Source organism: Triturus cristatus, chromosome 5_1 (genome assembly GCF_964204655.1).
Source record: "Triturus cristatus chromosome 5_1, aTriCri1.1, whole genome shotgun sequence".
Lineage (NCBI taxonomy): Eukaryota > Metazoa > Chordata > Amphibia > Caudata > Salamandridae > Triturus > Triturus cristatus.
Window position 1 is genome coordinate 275,909,785 of NC_140587.1, and position 20,281 is coordinate 275,930,065.

The 20,281-nt window shown below is 44.2% G+C and overlaps 1 protein-coding gene across 20 annotated transcripts in view; it reads left to right on the forward strand.

Annotated features, from left to right (window-relative positions):
- Positions 1-20,281, forward strand: part of CYRIB (CYFIP related Rac1 interactor B) — a 338,947-nt gene that overhangs the window by 316,972 nt on the left and 1,694 nt on the right. The window lies entirely within an intron of this gene.

Genomic DNA, 20,281 nt, shown 5'->3' on the forward strand with positions numbered 1-20,281 from the left:
GACTAGTAGTTGAATCTAATTGGCCCGAAGAAAAGCGTGGCACACTGTTTTACAGAGGACTACGTGACGATTTAAAAGACGCCCTTTCGCAGATAGTGGACCTTCCTACTGCCTGTCCTGAGTTAATAGACCTGGTGGTGAAAATTGAACATCGTATCCAGGAAAGGAAGCAGGAAAAGGGGAAAGGAGATCAGCGATTTGTTCTCACCAAAGTAAAAGGAGTTGAGGCGGTCAAAGTCCCTGAGGATAGTGAACCTATGCAAATAGGAATAGTGAGAGGGCCCTTAACTCCTGAAGAACGACAGAGGCGTCGCACCAACAGACTGTGTCTCTATTGCGGGAAGGCCGGTCATTTCCTACGGTCATGCCCTGTAAAACCTTTACCTCCAAAGTCTTCGGGAAACTAGAGAGCCTAGGAAACATGGAGACAGGACTCCTGGGCGTTTCTGACCTTACAGTCTCCTCCTCTGACCCTGAATCTAGATCAGTCACTCACCTCTATGTGTCAGCATACCTTTCAGTAGAACACCTGGGTTTGCATGTGGCCATCATGATAGATTCTTGGGCCTCTGGTAACTTTATGGACGAGAAGTGGGCAATAGACAACGTTATACCATGTGTCAAAAAGAAATTGCCCAATGCGGTCATCACTATTGATGGCCGTTCTCTCGTTTCAGGCCCCGTCACGCACAAAACATGCACCCTCCATATGCATATAGACCCGAACCACCATGAGAGTATTGAATTCGATTTGATTCGCTCACCTCAAATACCAGTACTTTTAGGAATCCTTTGGTTGCGAACACACAACCCAATCATTGACTGGAAGGCAGCCACACTTCAGTTTCGCCCTGTCAAACCTCTTGATACTGGGGCCCCAGTAGTTCTTGCAGCCTCTATGGTGGATCAGACTGACACCAGAACCGAGCTGCCAGAGTGTTACAATGATTTGAGCACTGTATTCGATCCGAAAGAGGCAGACGTCCTTCCCCCGCATAGGGTATACGACTGCCGCATTGATTTAGAGACCGGGGCTCGAATCCCTTGCAGCAGAGTGTATGCCCTAACCGAGAAGGAGAATACTTACCTCCGAGAATACTTGGACACCATGCTGGAGAAGGGGTTTATTAGGCCTTCCAGATCCCCTGCCTCCTCATCGCTGTTTTTTATTCCTAAGCGTGAGGGGGGTCTTCGATGTTGCATCGATTATCGGAGATTGAATGAGGTGACCATTAAAAACAGGTATCCCTTGCCCTTGATTTCCTCCCTCCTTGACAGAGTACGCAATGCCAACTATTTCACCAAATTGGATTTGCGAGGCGCCTACCATCTAGTGCGTGTCAAGGAGGGAGATGAATGGAAAACTGCTTTCTGTACTAAATACGGATTGTTTGAGTATTTAGTAATGCCCTTTGGGCTTTGCAACGCTCCAGCGGCGTTTCAGTTTTTCATTAACGAGGTCTTGTGGGATATGCTGGACCTCTATGTCATCGCCTACATCGATGATCTACTGATATTCTCTTCCTCCATGACTGAACATGTGGGTCATGTTCGACGGGTGTTGGAACGCTTACGTGCTCATGATTTGTACTGCAAACTGGAAAAATGTTCTTTCCATACTCAGGAGGTACCTTTTTTGGGCTTTATTGTTTCCCCACTTGGACTTCGTATGGATCCTGTTAAGGTCAAGGCGGTTCTCGCCTGGCCATCGCCTACTTCTGTGAAGGACCTGCAAAAATTCTTAGGTTTCGCCAATTTTTATCGGCGTTTTATTCAAGGCTACTCAGAATTGGCAACCCCACTCACGCTCCTCTTGCGGAAGGGGGTCCCGTACGTTTGGTCGACTGTGGCTGAAGTATCATTTCGGAGTTTGAAGGAGGCCTTTACGCGCGCCCCGGTTTTGAGCCATCCGGATCCAGCCTTGCCTTATGTGGTTGAGGTGGACGCTTCTCAAGTGGCAGTGGGAGGGGTTCTGAGTCAAGTCGATCCTGATACCGGGGTGTGCCATCCCATTGCGTATTTCTCTCACAAGTTCTCTCCTGCATAATTCAACTATGCGGTGGGGGACAAGGAACTCCTGGCGATCAAGAAAGCCTTTGAGGAGTGGCGGCAATACCTCTTAGGTGCTCGTTTCCCTGTGGTGGTTTACACCGACCATCGCAATCTCCAGTACCTTAAATCCACCAAGGCGCTGTCCATGAGGCAACTTAGATGGACCCAGTTCTTCTGTGAATATGACTTCACTATTAGGTTCCGCCCTGGGAGGAAGAATGGCAAGGCCGATGCCCTGTCCCGGTTAGGGTTCCAACTTCCCGATGTGCCTGAGGTCGCGCCCCCTGTCATCCCGGAAGAGCGCATTGTGGGGGGAGTGTTTGGGGAGGAAGACTTCGGGGCTCAAATTCGGCAGAGTCAACTTTCGATGGCCATGCCTGACTTTGTGGGGGCGGAGGAGTGGGTCAGCACAGATGGGTTGGTGTGTGTCCGAGGAGGAGTGGTGTTGCCCACTCCTGCTTTGCAAACACAGGTCCTGGACTGGTATCACTCGCACCCCTTGTCAGGTCACCCTGGTATTAAGAAGACCATCCAGATCATACGTGAGCGGTTCTGGTGGCCCACTATGTTGCAGGACGTAGAGCAGTACGTGAGGTCATGCCATGTCTGTGCGCAAACCAAGAGTTCCCATCAAAACCCAGTGGGTCTTCTGCTCCCTCTTGCTACACCTCCCGGCCCATGGTACACAGTATCACTTGACTTCATAGTGGAACTACCTGCCACCAAGCGCTTGAATAACACCTTGCTGGTGGTGGTAGACCACTTTACGAAGACAGCACATTTCATTCCTTTAACGGGGTTACCTACAGCAGCTGCATTAGCTTCCATCTTTTTACAACCGGTTGTACGGCTACATGGCCTTCCCTCGGTCCTGATTTCTGATAGGGGGGCCCAGTTTGTGTCCCGATTTTGGAAATGCCTCTGTGCCTTGCTGCAGATTGACGTTAGGCTCTCTTCCAGTCATCATCCCCAATCTGACGGGCAAACAGAGAGAGTCAACCAGTGCTTTGAACAATATGTACGTAACCAAGCTCTGCACTCAGCCAAGGAGTGGGATGAGTGGGTGTGGATGGCAGAATTGTCATATAACAACAGTCCACATTCCTCCACCCTCCATACCCCTTTCTTTTGTTCGCACGGTTTTCACCCCAAGCTGTTGCCTCTAGGGATCCCTGTTAGCAGCCCAACTCCTGCAGCCAATGACCTAGTGCAGAGATTACACGATGTCCATAAACAGACGATAGTCAACCTCGATCTGGCGAAGGTGCGATATAAAGAGGGGGCGGATTTACACCGGAGGTTGGAACCCATATACGCCCCTGGGGACAAGGTGTGGCTTTCCACTAAACACATTAGACTCAGTGGTCCTCGCAAGTTCATGCCCAAATACATTGGTCCTTATACTGTGGTGAGACTGATCAATCCAGTGGCGGTGAAGATCGAACTGCCTGCAGCTCTTAAGATTCACCCAGTATTCCATATTTCGTTACTTAAGCCTGTTGCACCTGGTACACGACTCCCTAAGAAACCCTCGCCAGTTACCATACAAGACACTGAAGAATACCAGGTGGACACCATTGTAGACTCCCGCTTCGTGGGTAAAACGCTTCAATATCTGCTACATTGGAAAGGTTATGGGGTGGAGGAGCGTTCTTGGGTGTCTGCGAGGGAAGTGCATGCTCCCCGGTTGGTGCGAGTGTTTCATCAGCGATACCCTCACAAACCTAAGCCTGGGGAGGGGCGTTTTGAGGGGAGAGTACTGTCATGCCTCGCGATTCAGCCCCTACAGGTGGCAAGTATATAAGGGGCAAAGAGCGTGTACAAGCCGCTTCGCGTTCTTGCATTGAGCCCCATTTCCGTCACAAGTGCTGTTGCCTGACTTCCTGTGGTGTTAGTTCCGGTTTCCTGTTTCGAGTCGGGGACGTTCCTCGGCGCCGGTGGTTGTAGCGTTTGGATCCTGTTGTTACGGAGAGTGGAAGGTGTCCTCTCTCTCCAGGATATTCGCGAGGGTTTCTCCTGGTTGTGGCATCGTCATCCAAGTAAGGTCTGCTGGGTGTTTGGAGGTACAGGGGTTTCCTGTCTCGCGTCTCTTTGTGCTGAGAGGTAGTCTGACAGTGACGGAGCGCTTTCTCCATTCCTAGCGCTGCCTGGCGTGGTGTCTTCTGTCTATCGCCACGCTGATCCATATGTTATACTTGAATATTATTAAGTATAGTTTGGCCTGCTGTTAAGGTACTCCAAGTTTGGTTTAGTTGGAGTCGTTTCCTTTGTCCGGTTGTCACGCCCCCTGTATCCTTTTCTCCCATCACCATTATATCCATCCCCTTCATCATCCTGAGCAGCTATCAGGAATCCGGTGGTGATATATTGCGAGGACCATTGAGCAGGGGGGTTAGGTTTCCTGCTCTTCTACATATTAAGCCAGGTACTTGATCTTCCCCACCTTACTCAGGTATTAAAGGAATACTCTACCTTCCCAGGAGTATAATCTTGGTATACTTATTCCCTGCAGCTGCACACTAAGGAACTACTACTTAGAACACACCTGCTGGATCATACAGATTTATACTTGGCATCAGACGATATACCGGTAGGTGTTGGGGACATACAGAAGTAAGGGACACAGGGAGGGCGATACAGAGGTATATCACTAACCACCTTTGTATTACAGCTGGGAGACCTACTTGTTTGCCTTGTGGAGATCTCTTACGCTCCTGTTGTTCCTCCTGACGACATCACCTATCAAGACCTACCGGATCCCCCCACCTATCCTTGTTTTGTTTCCCTGTTTTCCCCAGTGGGTTCTCCGCACTCTAGAGTTTGATAGAGTCGGGGAAAACACGGGGGACGGCTGTGGACTCATCTTCACGACTCCAGACGCTCCTGCAGAACATCCGCGATCCTTACAGATCCCCCAAGGCAAAAAACGGAAATTTTTTATTTTTCGAAAATTTCGCCGATTACGCTTACCGTACGCTTACCGTACGCGTACGGTAAATAATTATTAAAAACAAAAAAACCCCACTCTCTCCACCCCGTGTGCAAATGGTGGCCGAAGGCCACCATTTGTGCATGGTATATAAGAGCACAGCATTTCCCCAAAAAATTTCAACAGATTACCTATCACAAGGAAGCGCATAATATGTCCTCCATGTGCGCACGGTGCGCGAAGCGCATCGTGCGTACATGGCCCATCTAGCGTAACGTGGGCACGCGGTGCGCATAGCGCACCGCGTGCCCACCGTGCGTGCACGGCACTAACTGCGTTAAGTGGGCGCACACGCCACGAATGGCGTAAAGTAACTTAGCATTTAAAAAACCGTACAAATTCACTGAAAAAACCATAGGTTTCACACACGTTATAGTTAGGAATTAGCATTTAAAAAACCTTGCAAATTCACTGAAAAAAACCATAGGTTTCACACATGTTATAGTTAGCGGAAATTTTACTGATGAAAAACCAATGGAATTCCCCCGTTATAGTTAGTGCAGGAAACTATAACTCACGCGACCGCAATCTTCTGCTGATGACATATGTGTCTTTATGAAAAAAAAATATTTGTAATATATGTATAGCTAAAAATGTATGGAAGAAGACATGGGCAAATAAGTGTCTAAATACAGTATTAGCATCAGCAGAGGATTGCGGTATATATATATATATATATTACCTACTGGCGGTCGCCAGTAGGTAGTTATAGTTAGGACCACGTTTCCATAGGAAAACCTCAACATTCTATTTTGAATAACTTTGGCGCCGGTCGACGAATCCTCGCGAATTTCTCAAAATAGGTGGGGCGCTACGCTCCGCTCCTACCCTGAAAGTCTCGGGGGGATTCGTCAAGCGGGGGCTGAGATAAAAGGGGGGTCCCAAAACGCGTTTTTCCCATGCATTTTTCCATAGGACCTTTAGAACGAGCTACAGCCCGAACGGCTGAACAGAATTACTTGAAATTTGGCAGAGAGGTAGTCCTCAGGTCAAGGAAGTGCCTTTTGTAGGTTTGGTGTAAATCTGTTCAGTAGATTCTGAGAAAATAGCCTTTAAATCAATATATATATCTGAGCCCGCTTACGGTACGCTTACCGTACGCTTACGGTAAGCGTACGGCGGCGTGCGCGAGCGCGATTCTGATTGGCTGTTAGATCTTAGTAAACATTCGAATCGGTCGAAACCAGGAAGCGGCGGCCGCCATTTTGTGTATTTCACTCTGAAAAAAAAGAGTGAAAACAAGGAAAGGGGGCAATGAGGAGAGTTACAGACCCCCTAACATTTGTAAGGGGGTCAAAGAAGGACAGAAAAGTACAAAAAAAACATTTATTTAAAAAAAAATCACGGGGTACGCGTACGGTAAGCTTACGGTAAGCGTACGGTAAAAAAAAAAAAAATAGATAAATGAAAAGCAGATTTAAGAGTTTAGAAATTAGGGAGCTCTAAAAAGAGCTGTTGTGTTTATGAAGTCATTTTTTTAGTGGTACCTACAAGTAAGTACCGATGCAGAGTCTAAGGTTCAAGAGGAAGACTCTGTTCCCTTCATCATTGAAGTGCACACCATCTCCTCTATAAATGTCTTGCATGTCATAACGCAAGTTGTTGTGGTAAATGGCACCCATACCATAGTCACGGAGGAAAGCAGAAACAGATTTGTTGACGTGCTTTCTTGCTTTGTCAATCTGTGGACAGAAATGATTGGACCAGTTCCATTTTTGCCTTTGGCATATGTTGGAAAACACAAAGGCAGTTTTAGGGAAAAGTGTAAACAGTTGTGCAAAGGTGTCCTTCATAAGCATTTCCAGACCTACCCCAGTCAAAGTGCCTAGGTCATTGCCACCACAGTGCACTATTATGAGGTCAGGGTGTTGGATTTGAATGAAGGATTTCACCAATGGCATCAATTGGTGCCACTTTAACCCTCTCTGACCAATCCATTTAATGTCTACATTTGGCAAAGCAAGGTCTCTCACCATATCTGTTTTCTCTGCAAACTTTTCACTCCAGAAGACATAGCTGTGCCCTACAATCCACACTGTGAACATCTTCAAAGGAGAACTGGATGCACTCAGGAGGTGTCTTTCAGTAGAATGGCAATAAGAAAAGAAAGACAGTTTGGAAATGGAGGCATACATATTTTTTTAAAACAAAAAGAACTGATTGGCTGTTTCATACCATTCTAGAATAAAAACTAGGCTGTATGTGAAAATTAATAGAAGCATGTTTTGTATTGGTACAAAAAAATGTGTAACCAAAGAACAGTACTATGGATTTGCTGTAAGGTTTGAAAAGTCAAGCACTCTTGCTCTGTGGAATTGAAACATTGTGTGTCGAACTTCTGACCTAACTGCACACAGCAGTGTTCCATGAGCTGTTGCTATGGTAGCAGGCAGAAGTCAAGTTGGGGGAAGGGTACTAGGCAGAAGTCAAGTTGGGGGAAGGGTACTTTTGGAAAAGGGTTGGTTTTCAACCAATAGAAATGTGTGAATACATGTGAAAAAAAGGGGGAAGCACTGAGATTTGAAACTTACATGTATATGTGTGGAAAAATAGAGGGAAAGTTTGCCATTATCTGGTTCTGCTGAGAGGAGAGAGGTGAACAGAACAGAGATCCTGGCTCTGATAATCTGCTGTTTGAGTGTCACATTTCTTTCACAACTAACTAATTTTAAAGGTGAGTTTACAGTTTGAGAGGGGATGTATGTGGTAACTTAAGAAATGAATAATAGAAATGGGAATTGTTTTTGTTGTAGTTACACATGGTGGTTTCATAATGTGTCAGTGTGTAAAAGTGATTTACACTTGCCCCGAAAAAAAAAAAGAGCAGTAAGTGTGCTTTCAAATTGGCAAAGAAATTTCGTTTTGGCACTAATGTGAAAACATGACTCTGTGTGCATAGAAGAATTATAGGCAGAGATTTATTGCGTCTTGCTCTGGTGATTTCACAGTTGCATTAGATGGAAAGGGGGAGCGACTTATTGGGGGAAGAAGCAGAGGCTTAGCACACACCCATGTCCTTGCCGTGTATAGTCATGCACAGTATTTACAAGCCAGTGGGGTTTTCAGGTTTAAGTCTGTAATGCAAATACATTCAGCATCACTAAGGCTGGTTGCCCTTGCTGGAGTGTAGGCAGTCACAGAGAATGCACATGGTGGTGGTCTGAAAAAAAAGCAGCTTGGACACGTGCAATTAAATAAATCAAAAATAGTGGTTTCATAATGTGTCAGTCTGTAAAAGTGATTTCAAATTGTAAAAAGAGATTTTCACTTGGCCCGAAAAAAAAAGAGCAGTAAGTGTGCTTTGAAATTGGCAAAGAAATTTCGTTTTGGCACTAATGTGAAAACATGACTCTGTGTGCATAGAAGAATTATAGGCAGAGATTTATTGCGTCTTGCTCTGGTGATTTCACAGTTGCATTAGATGGAAAGGGGGAGCGAATTTTTGGGGGAAGAAGCAGAGGCTTAGCACACACCCATGTGCTTGCCATGTATAGTCATGCACAGTATTTACAAGCCAGTGGGGTTTTCAGGTTTAAGTCTGTAATGCAAATACATTCAGCATCACTAAGGCTGGTTGCCCTTGGTGGAGTGTAGGCAGTCACAGAGAATGCACATGGTGTTGGTCTGAAAAAAAAACAGCTTGGACACGTCCAATTAAATAAATCAAAAATAGTGGTTTCATAATGTGTCAGTCAAATAAGGCAAAAATATTTTTTGGTAAAAAATGTAAATATATGTACTGTATTATAAAATGGTTTAAAAATATTAATACTTTTTTCTTTATTTTCAGATTGATATAGAAAATTTTCGGAAACTACAACCATTTTAAAAACTATTTTTTAAAAAAACAAATGAATAAATATTTTTTTTGAGTGAGTATGGTAAGTCAATAATAAAAATTGTAGTCTCTCAAGGACTTTGTAATGTGATAAATGATTTTTAGTGTTTTTTTTTAAAAAATAAAAAAAAGGTACGCTTACCGTACGCGTACGGTAAAAAAAAAAAAAAAGTTTTTAAAAACAAGTAAAAAAAAGATGGAAGATAAGGTTGGCTCTTAAAAGAACCGTTGTGTTCATGCAGGGACAGAGGAAAGGAAGCATGGGAAAATCATTCAAAGCTACAAATGTGCTGATCTATTTTGTTGTTCACTAGGGAAACACTGGTCTCCCTATGACAAATTAGACCTTTACAAAATGTGCAATGAATATCAACCTTCCGAAATCGAAGGTTCATTTCCAGAGGGCCAGCAAAAGGAGATTCTCCCCCCACAGATGAAGGGCTCACCTGACCTGCAGAAGAAGGAGTAAGCCCTGCAGGTGATGGTCCAGGCTGAGCTGCTGTGGATGTACTGGCTCGTCTTTCTGAAGAGTTACCTCCAAAAAGATGACCATGTGTCCTTCTGTGTACATCCTGGAGGTGTCTCTTCATGGTGTGATTCCCAAAGGAATACTTCCTGTTAGGATTACCTCTAGAAAGTACACGCTTACACAGCTTGCAAGTAACTAAGGGTGCATTCACCTTTTGCTGGCCTTCTGGAAAAGTAAAATAATCCCAAACATAAGAAGGCTTTACTTTCCTCGCTCTCTGCCTCAAGACAGTGCTGCTGGTGCTAGCCTCACTCTCAGAAGAGCTCTGCTGTTCTGCCATCGTATCCCAAAGACAAACCAGCTCCTTCTCCCAAGGGATCACAAGCAGAAATGAGGGGAATGGGTGTGGTGTAGGAGAGTTCTAGAACTGAAAGTACTTTCAACCAATCAAAAGTTGTGTTTCATGATCACATGACCTACCGTACGCTTACGGTACGCTTACGGTGCGCTTACGGCAAAAAGTACGCATGCGCGTAAAAAAGACACGCGCTTGCGCGCATGCGCATAACAGTCACTCCCCGGCACTTCCGCGTAACGTGCGCGTGTGGCGTAAGCGCGCACGCGACCCACGCGCAGTACGCGCGGCTACGCAAAGTACGTAACTATACGCAAGCAGCGTAGATAGATTACGGGCGTTGCGTAAACCGTACGCTTACCGTGAGCTTACGGTACGCGTACTATAAAAAAAAAAAAAAAATCTGGAAATAAATTTTACATGTTTATTTTAAAAAATTTATATAAAATAAATATTTAATGATTTTAAAAATTTAAGCATAGTCTTTATAAAAGGTAAGAAAATTAAATTAAAAATATGTTTGAAAAAAATGAAGAATAAAAAAAAAAAATAGCATTTAAAAAACCTTGCAAATTCACTGAAAAAACCATGGGTTTCACACACGTTATAGTTAGGAATTAGCATTTAAAAAACCTTAGAAATTCACTGAAAAAACCATAGGTTTCACACACGTTGTAGTTAGGAATTAGCATTTAAAAAACCTTAGAAATTCAGTGAAAAAACCATAGGTTTCACACATGTTATAGTTAGCTGGACATTTTACTCGTAAAAAACCAATGAAATTGCCCCGTTATAGTTAGTTCAGCTAACTATAACTCGCGCGCCCGCAATGCACTGCTGATGACGTCACATATTACATCACTCATGACATGGTCAGTGACATCACTCATGACATCACTGATGACATCTAAAATGACATCACTGATGACATCACTGATGACATCATCCTTGTGATAGAGTGGCAGACCTCCTCTCACCTTAATATAAGCTTTGATACACACATTCAAAAATAGAGACTAAAATTTTCAAAACAATGGACATACCAATACCAGTTACAACAACCTCTTCAGTAATTCTAAGATCCACATACACATCCACTCATTCACCAACAGTCCTATACAGTCACTCATACATGTACTCACTCATCATATGTACTCATACACCTATACATCATGTTACATAATGCCACTCATCCATAGAGTTACTCACACACATAGTCACTCATGCTAATAAAGAATCAAACATACATTCACCTGCATATACAGTTATACACACACCACCACACTTACTTCTATGGAAACTTACACATACTTAGTCTTTTAAACAATCACTTATAGAAACACATACTTATTCATACAGGAACTCTTTCAATCTCTCCCTCTCACATATACTCACATATATACACCAATAGTCACATATACTAGTTTAAAACATATGTAGTTACTCATAAAGACACTATTGAGACAGTCATTCACTCACTAACACACCAATACACACACGCATCCACCCATGCAGTCCTGCACACATGCTCTGTTCAACACATACAAACAGTGAGTCACTCATTCATGCACCTATGCACTACGTCATACCCCCCACCGAACCATGCAGACACTCAGACTAATACTCAAAAAAACCAACTAATAACCTATATAGACACCCATGTAGCTACTCACCAACCCATGCAGCCACTTATACACAAAGTGAAAAAATGATACAGATATTTACATATTTAAATATTACTCACTAAGCCATGTATTCACTATGATACACTTAATCAGTCAGTTACACAATCAATTTTTCAAAAAGAAATCATCCATTTAGACAGTAATATACCCATTTATTCTTCTATCAACCTTGAGATATACATATATAAAACATATTTAATTTTCAGAAAAACACACATTCACTGGATGATGTCATCAGTGATGTCATCAGTGATGTCATTTGAGATGTCATCAGTGATGTCATGAGTGATGTCACTGACCATGTCATGAGTGATGTAATATGTGACGTCATCAGCAGTGCATTGCGGGCGCGCGAGTTATAGTTAGCTGAACTAACTATAACGGGGCAATTTCATTGGTTTTTTACGAGTAAAATGTCCAGCTAACTATAACATGTGTGAAACCTATGGTTTTTTCACTGAATTTCTAAGGTTTTTTAAATGCTAATTCCTAACTATAACGTGTGTGAAACCTATGGTTTTTTCAGTGAATATATATATATATATATTCACTTAAAAAAACATAGGTTTCACACATGTTATAGTTAGGTGGATATTTCACTCGTAAAAAACCAATGAAATTCCCCCGTTATAGTTAGTTCAGATAACTATAACTCGCGCGCCCGCAATGCTCTGCTGATGACGTGACATATTACATCACTCATGACATGGTCAGTGACATCACTCATGACATCACTCATGACATCATCCTTGTGATAGAGTGGCGGTCGCGCGAGTTATAGTTATCTGAACTAACTATAACGGGGGAATTTCATAGGTTTTTTACGAGTGAAATATCCACCTAACTATAACATGTGTGAAACCTATGGTTTTTTAAGTGAATTTGCAAGGTTTTTTAAATGCTAATTCCTAACTATAACGTGTATGAAACCTTTGGTTTTTTCAGTGAATTTGTACGGTTTTTTAAATGCTGAGTGCCGATCCACAGCGCTCAGACCAATCACAATGCTGCATTGCAGCAATGTGATTGGCTATAGGAGGTTGGGAGCCGGGTGCTTCCTGCCCTGGAAGCGGGCAAGGAGGCGGCGGCAGACAGATGTTTTTTTCTTCTTCATTCCCTCCCCCCCTGGAACACGGCCCCATACTGCCGTTAAATACCAGCCGCCGCTGTCAGAGATCTAGGACGGCCCCTGTGTGCCCTGTTGATATCAAATAGCTACTATTTGAACACAAAAAAAATGTGATGTCAGAAAACACAATCAACTAGGATTTCTCCTATTAGTTGTATCACAAGGATTTTCAATTTAAGTTTTCTTGAATTCTTTTTTTTTTTTTTTTACAGTTTCACAGTCACTTCTGCGTGCTTAATAAAACTATTTTTCTCTTAACATCAATAAGATAAGAATCATATTTTACACTATACCTTTTATTTTAAATCTTAATTCTTGAGTGCAGTCAAATTATAAAAAAAACAGTGTACTCTACTCTGGAAAAGGTATTTGCCTCCAATAGTAATTTGCCTATTTGTTAAGTCCCCACTCATTTTTATCTGGAATTTGTTTACTCTTCCCTTAGATATCTATATATTTGCCACCCTGGCATGACAAAGTTGTTAGAAAAGCCAGGGTTTGTGGGGGAAATGTTTCCCTTGCATGCCAGGACTATAAATAACAAATAATGGCACCAGCACGAAGGAACTGAAAGTGATTTGGGTTGTAACAAGGGAGTGGGTTGACCATGGAGACTACAAATAATGTACAACCTGCCACACATGGCATTTTATCATTTAAAGGCGTTAAGGAAGTATTCCGTTATCTGCAAGAATCAAAGGTAACATCAAGAAAATAACAAGTGTTGGTGTAAGGACATGGCTTACATTGAATAACTGCATTATGGGTAATGTGTTCCCCTTTAACGACGAACTAATGAACAGCGACTTAAATAATATGGATGCAAGAACGATCGAATTTTAACTGATTAAGCACTGCATCAACCAGTCGGAATACTCACTGTTTTCACTGAAAATCTTTGTGAAATACTTATTATGAGTCTTTCCTCAGGATTGAAGGCACTTTACCATGCCGATTGTCCTTCCTCACTGTCGATGTATAAACGTTTAAATACCTAACAAGATACCACCCACATTTGAGCATATGAATAAGACTCGTGTGGAGTCGAAACGCCTTATGCTGTTTGCTGTGCCAGGAGCAAAGAATTGTTATTAACGGACTGGCTGGTGGGCCGGATTTCATGTTACTGAAAGGTGTTGGGTGTTTGCTTTTGGATATATAGATATATGTATATATATATCCAAAAACAATCACCCATTCAAAGCAATCCAAGGACACAGCGGGGTACTTGTCGGGAAGCCTTTATTCACAGGTAACAGCTGGGCATAATGCATTTCGGCATATCTTCTTCCTCAGATGCTGCTCGTTTACCTAGGTTCCACCTTCTCCCACTTTTGAATTTGCTGTGGCACTCCAATTGGAGGGAGATCAGCTGACCCTGTTGCTCAGGGCCACTGCAGTCCATGCCACGACTACAGTTCCCAGAATACACGTTGGTGGCAAGTACAGCAGCAGGATCTCTTTCGCTACAGTGAGAGCTGAAAAATTGCCTCGCAAAAAGTGGGGCCGTGTAGCAGCTGATGTCCCCTTTAAAATACAGTGATAAGGTGTCCCTTGAGTCCAAAACGCCTCAACCTCAATGCACGAAACAAGCCGGGCCATGAAGAGAGTGCAATCCTCCCTCTTCCCCGTTCAGTCACAGGCTGCATTGACAGCGGCTACTTGCCAGGCCCGTTCTTGAGGTGGTCCTGGGGGAATTCAATACCTTGAAACGCGCAGTCACTTTGCCAGTGAAACCCCAGGTTATAAATATATCTAGATATAAATATATCTAGATTTAACTATACAAATTCACTGGGAAAAAAACACACAGGTTTCAGGGACGTTATAGTTAGTTGGGCATTTCACTCGTCCAAAACCAGAAAAATGTGGCCATTATAGTTAGTTGAGCTAACTATAACTCGCGCCCCTGCAATGCACTGCTGATGATGTCACATATTACATCACTGATGACATGGTTCAGCGACATCACTGATGACATCTCAAATGACATTACTGATGACATAATCCAGAGACTGTGATTTTTAAAAGTTTAAGAATGTTATATATAGATACGTAAAGGTTAGTAGCTACACGAGTGTTTATATGGGTTAATGATTGGTTGTCTGAGTACCTGTATGCGTGCCTGACAGTGTGGTTGGGTGGGGGGGTGTAACTCCCTGCATGGATGTGTGAGTGGGTGATTCAGTGGGTGTATGGGTTCATGAGTGCGTGTGGCTCTGTTGGTGAGTGAATGGATGTCTCAGTGGTATGTGTGTGAATAACCACATATGTGAAAGGCAGTATATGTGAGTGTTGGAGTATTTAACTGTTTCAGTGAGTGGTTGTGAGAGTCACTGTATGGATGAGTGTGTGCGTGTGTCAGTGATTTATAAGAGAGTATGTGTTAGTATCTGTACGTGAAGTGGTGTATGTACAACTGTAACGGTCAGTAAATGGCAGTGTGATTGAGTCTTTAGGGGACTGACTAGGTGTGTGAGTAGCTCTGTGGATGAGTGGCAGTATGAGAGTGTCTGCATGGGTGTATGAGTGCATATATCAGAGGCTGCATTGATGAGTGACTACATGTATGAGTGACTATCGGTGAGTGAGTGGATGTGTGTAGACCTATGAATCAGTAAGTGGGTATGTACTAACTGCTATTGGTGTGTATACGGTTTCGAGAATGGTAGTCTGTATTTTAGAGTGGGTGTATGAAAGGTTATATTAGGGTGTGAGGAGGTGCATCAGATATTAAATGGATGATGTCATTTAAGATGTCATCAGTGATGTCACTGACCATGTCATGAGTGATGTAATATGTGACGTGATCAGCAGTGCATTGTGGGGGGTGCAAGTTATAGTTAGCTTAACTAACTATAACGGACAAATTTCTCTGGTTTTGTACAAGTGAACTGCCCAACTAACTAAAACCTCCCTGAAACCTGTGTTTGTTTCAGTGAATTTCTAAGGTTTTTTTAAATGCTAATTTTTAACTATAACATTCCCGAAACCTATGTTTTTTTCAGTGAATTTAAAAGGTTTTTAAAATGCGAATTACTAACGTCCCTGAAACCTATGGGTTTTTTTCAATTAATTTCTAAGGTTTTTTTCAATGCTAATATATAACTACAACGTAGTAGTCGCGTTTGCAGAGTGGTGCAGAAAGGGGGCTGGACCTCCAACCAGCGCTCAGGAATTCCGCTGCGTAGGACTTACAGGAGTGCTTCCTGGCCCCCAAAGTCCCACGAGTAAAGTGGACTTCATCCCCCAGCCCGTACTGTGCCAGGAGGCACGTTTGCAAAGTGGTAGAGTAAGGGGTGTGTGGCCTCCAAAGACCACTTAGCAATACCACTGTGTGGGACTTACTGGCAGTAACAGGAGGGGTAGTTGGCCCCAAGGACAAACTTGGGGGGCCAACTACCCCTCCTATTACCTCCAGTAAGACCCACACAGCAGCATAGGTAAGTTCTCAAAGCAGACCACACCCCCTTTGCCCACCAGTCCAAACGTGCTCCCTGGCATACTCTTGGATGGGGATTAAAGCCCCCTTTGCTTGTGGGGGTCCTTAAGGGCCGATTAGCCTACCTGTTACATCCAGTAAGCCCCACACAGTGAGACTGTTGAGAGGTGGACACATGCAATGCCCCCCATTCTCCACCACTCTGCAAACGTGCCTCCTGGCGTACTCTTGGTTGGGGGGATGAGGTCCCCTTGCCTCCTGAGAGTCCCAGGGGCCAACTAACCATCCTGTTATCTGTAGTAAGCCCCACACAGCTGGATTGCCGAGACTGGTCCGAGGCCACGCCACCTTTTTACACCACTCTGCAAACGCGCCTCCTGGCGCACTGCTGCTCGGGGGATAAAGTCCACTTTAGTCCTGAGGGCTTCAGGACACAAGAGGACCTCATCGCCCCACTAGCAATGCACCAAGAGGCGCGTTTGCAGAGTGGTGTAAAAAGGGGCGTGGCCTCATACCACCTCTCAGCAATCCCACTGTGTGGGGCTTACTGAAGGTACCTGGTTGGCTAGTTGCCCCCCAAGGACCTTTAAGATACTAAGGGACTTAATCCCCCAACCCTGAACGCGCCAGGAAGCGCGTTTTTCAAAGTGGTGCAGGGAGGGGGCAGGGACTCCGGTAAGATACCGGCTTCTCTTTTCAATTTGCTGTTAGAAGGGGGGTGGGGGGGCTGTGTGGCCCCCTTCTCTCAAAATGTTGTGGGCGCTGGGGACCCCATCCCCCCCGGGCCTGAGACATTTGATCTATTTTTTTGTTTTTTAAAATGGGATGGGGACCGCACAGCCCCCCTCCTGAGGCCGATTTCGGCCCCGGGGACCCCATCCCCTGGGGCATGACCATATTTTTTTTATTTGCTTTTATTAAACGTTTTGTAATCTACAACACAAAAGGGTATTTAAATGTGTCATTAATTCAATGGTAGTTCGTGACGCCTCATTACCGGTCCTAAGTGAATCAAGCCCTATTGTTTAAGATATCGACCAATCATGTGACTCTCTGGTTTTAAAAGGACTTTTCATTCTGTCCCCCTGCATTTGGCTTTGTAAACCGCACTGACGAAGGCTAAACGCTGAAACGCATATGCGGAATAAATGAAACTTTGAATATTCACCTTGTGAGTGCAGATATATATAGATATAGATATATAGATATAGATATATATATAGAGATATAGATATATATATATAGCGATATAGATATATATAATCTACATAATCTACTGGCGGTCGCCAGTAGATAGTTATAGTTAGGACCGTGTTTCCATAGGAAATCTGAAAATTCTATTTTGAATAACTTTGGCGCCGGTTGACGAATCCTCGCGAAATTTTCAAAACGAATGGGGCGCTCCGCTCAGCTCCTACCATGAAATTCTCGGGGCGATTCGTCAAGTGGGGGCCGAGAAAAAAGCGGGGGTCCCAAAACGCGTTTTCCCCATGCATTTTCCCATAGGACCTTTAGTCGAAGGTACAGCCCGAACGGCTGAACAGAATTACTTGAAATTTGGCAGAGAGGTAGTTCTCAGGTCAGGGAAGTGCCTTTTGCAGGTCTGGTGTCAATCTGTTCAGTAGTTCCTGAGAAAATAGCATTTAAAAGCATATAAATATCTATAAGCGCGTACCGTGCGCGCACCGTGCGAGCACCCCAACGTGCACGAGCGTAATTCTGATTGGTGGTTACATGTTAGTCAACGTTCGAATCGGTCGAAATAAGGAAGTGTCGGCCGCCATTTTGTTTGTTTTCAGTGCGAGAGTGAAAAAGGAAGGTGGCGAACGTGAAAAGGGGGCAGGGTAGAGAGTTCCTGACCCCCTAGCCTTTGTCAGGAGGTCCCTGAAGGACCCCGAAGGCAGAAAAAAAAAATTTACATTTTTTTTTTTTTTTAAATCGCGGGGGTGCTGTAATGCAGCCTGCGTGGAGAACATGCAAAGTGTGCATGACTGACCAGCCCGAGCGGCCGGCTAAAGTGTCCTGCGCACTTTGAGTGGGCAAACCACTCCTCCCCTGTCCTGCTCTGTGAGCAGAGCAGTCCCGCCCCTTCCCAGATGAGTAAGGGGAATAATAAAATGATAATAACAATGTTATTTTATTTTTTCCTTTTTAACCTGGTTTATGACACCCAAGTTCGCCTTAAAGTCAGTGTCCCCCACACATGAGAAGTTGGCACAGGTTTTCAAGGACGTAGATACCTAGATCTGTGTCAAAATAGGGTTTGCTGCTGACTTCTTTTCTGCATATTGTAACCTCATGTGGACTGGCTGAAAAAAGTTGAAAATGCTGCTGTCCCACTCAGCCAGCCTAATGAAGAGATCTTACTGCTCTTTTTCTGATAGGAGACATAACATTATAAATACTGTCCCAGATCCTTAAGTGCTTACTGACACGCCCTATATCATAGGTCTTACGCTCAGAAATGAAAGAAGCATTTATTAAGCGCGTAGCTACCCAAAGGCATCCCAGCGCTAACAGCGGTCAAACAGTAGACACAACAACCACATGTAGGGAAGAGCCAGGTATTTAGCAATTTACGAAAGGCCAAATAGTTGGATTCCTTGCGTAATCGAAGTGGAAGACTATTCCACATCCTGGCGGCATTGTAAGGAAACAGGCGGCCACCACTTCTGGCCTTATTGATCCTAAGAACTACGGCAAGATACAGGTCGTCAGAATGCAGGTGTCTAGTCGCAAGGTAAGGCCGGACAGTGGAGCGATTGATGGATGTTCCCTTTCCTGCTAGCGTCTTGTGGACAATACACATGGCCTTAAAATTAACTCTTTCCTGGATGGGGAGCCAGTGAAGAGATTTCATGGCTGATTTCGCAGATTGAGGGTTCGGGATCCCAAGAAACATCCTCGCTGCGCAGTTTTGCACCATGTGGAGTTTTGAGATGGTAGCACATGGGGCTCCTAAATAAAGAACATTTCCGTAGTCCAGGCGAGAAAGAATGAGCGCCTGGACCATAAGCCGCCTTGCCCGAAAGGGAAGAAGTGGGAGGACTTTCCGAAGCATCCTTAGGATGCAGTAGCAGGAAGCCTCCACATTCCGCGCCTGTACCTTAAAGCTCAGATCTTGATCAAGCCAGATGCCTAGACTTTTCATCTGCGTGTTGGGAGCAGGCCACATTACTTCTGCTTTTGAAAGGGAAGAATTCCCTAGAAGCATTGTCTCCATTCAACTTCAAATATGAATGGTTCATCCACTTGGATACCTCTTCCAGACAGGGACGAAGGGCAGGAGAGGAATTATCAGAATGGTTAAGTGCTACGACAAGTTGAGTGTCGTCTGCATAGGTCACTATATGAACCCCAAAAGGAAGCACAATCTCCGCTACCGGGCTCATATAAACATTGAATAGGGTGGGACTCAAGGACGATCCCTGTGGAACCCCACAGCGGAAGGGCATCAGTTTTGAGGTGACATCACCTTCGAAGACCTGGAAGGATCTATCTTCCAAGAATGATTGCAGCCATACTGTGGCTTCTCCAGTCACCCCCAAACTTATGAGTCTATGGACAAAGATTTGGTGATTGACTGTGTCGAAGGCTGCACTGAGGTCCAGGAGGATAACAGTGGTGCCTCCGGCGTCCAGAATCTTCTTGGACGGGCAGTTTCTGTTCCCTGTAGTGGTCGAAAACCAGTCTGTGAAGGGTGGAGAAGATTATGGGACTCCAGGAATGTAGAAAGTACTACTTTAACATGGTTTTCCACCATTTTACTGATCCCGGGAGAAGTGAGATGGGGCGACAGTTTCCTGTTATCGTACCACTCCATCACCAAACTTCTCAAAAGAGGTGTCAGTTGTTTTCACAGTGGAAGTCATTCACCTCTTAAATGACCTCTCATTGTCCCCCACCATCCTAACCAGGTACTATCTGACATGGCTAAGTTTCATGAACAACCCAAAGCCTTCCACTCCCGACAATTGAGTGTGCGTATGTATGCGCTTTTTGTAGCCAAAAACAGCAAAGCACTGTACATCCCACTCCCAACATTGGAGCATGTGTGTGTTCATTGTATGTATGTGCTATTTGTAGCCAAAAGCAGCAAAGCACTGCACGTGGTACAAGGCAAAGATGCAGTCAGTGAGTGAATTGAGTGGTAGCAGGGCACTTAGACGTGATGTTGTTCAGTTTTCTTTAAATACGTGTCTTCTCTTTACCACATTAGAGTGGGTTAAGGGCTTGATGAATTAAGAGATGTAGCTGCAGATCCTGGTTGCATGTCTGGAAAAGACTAGGCTGATGGTGCCATGGCTGCTTGTGTCTCGAGA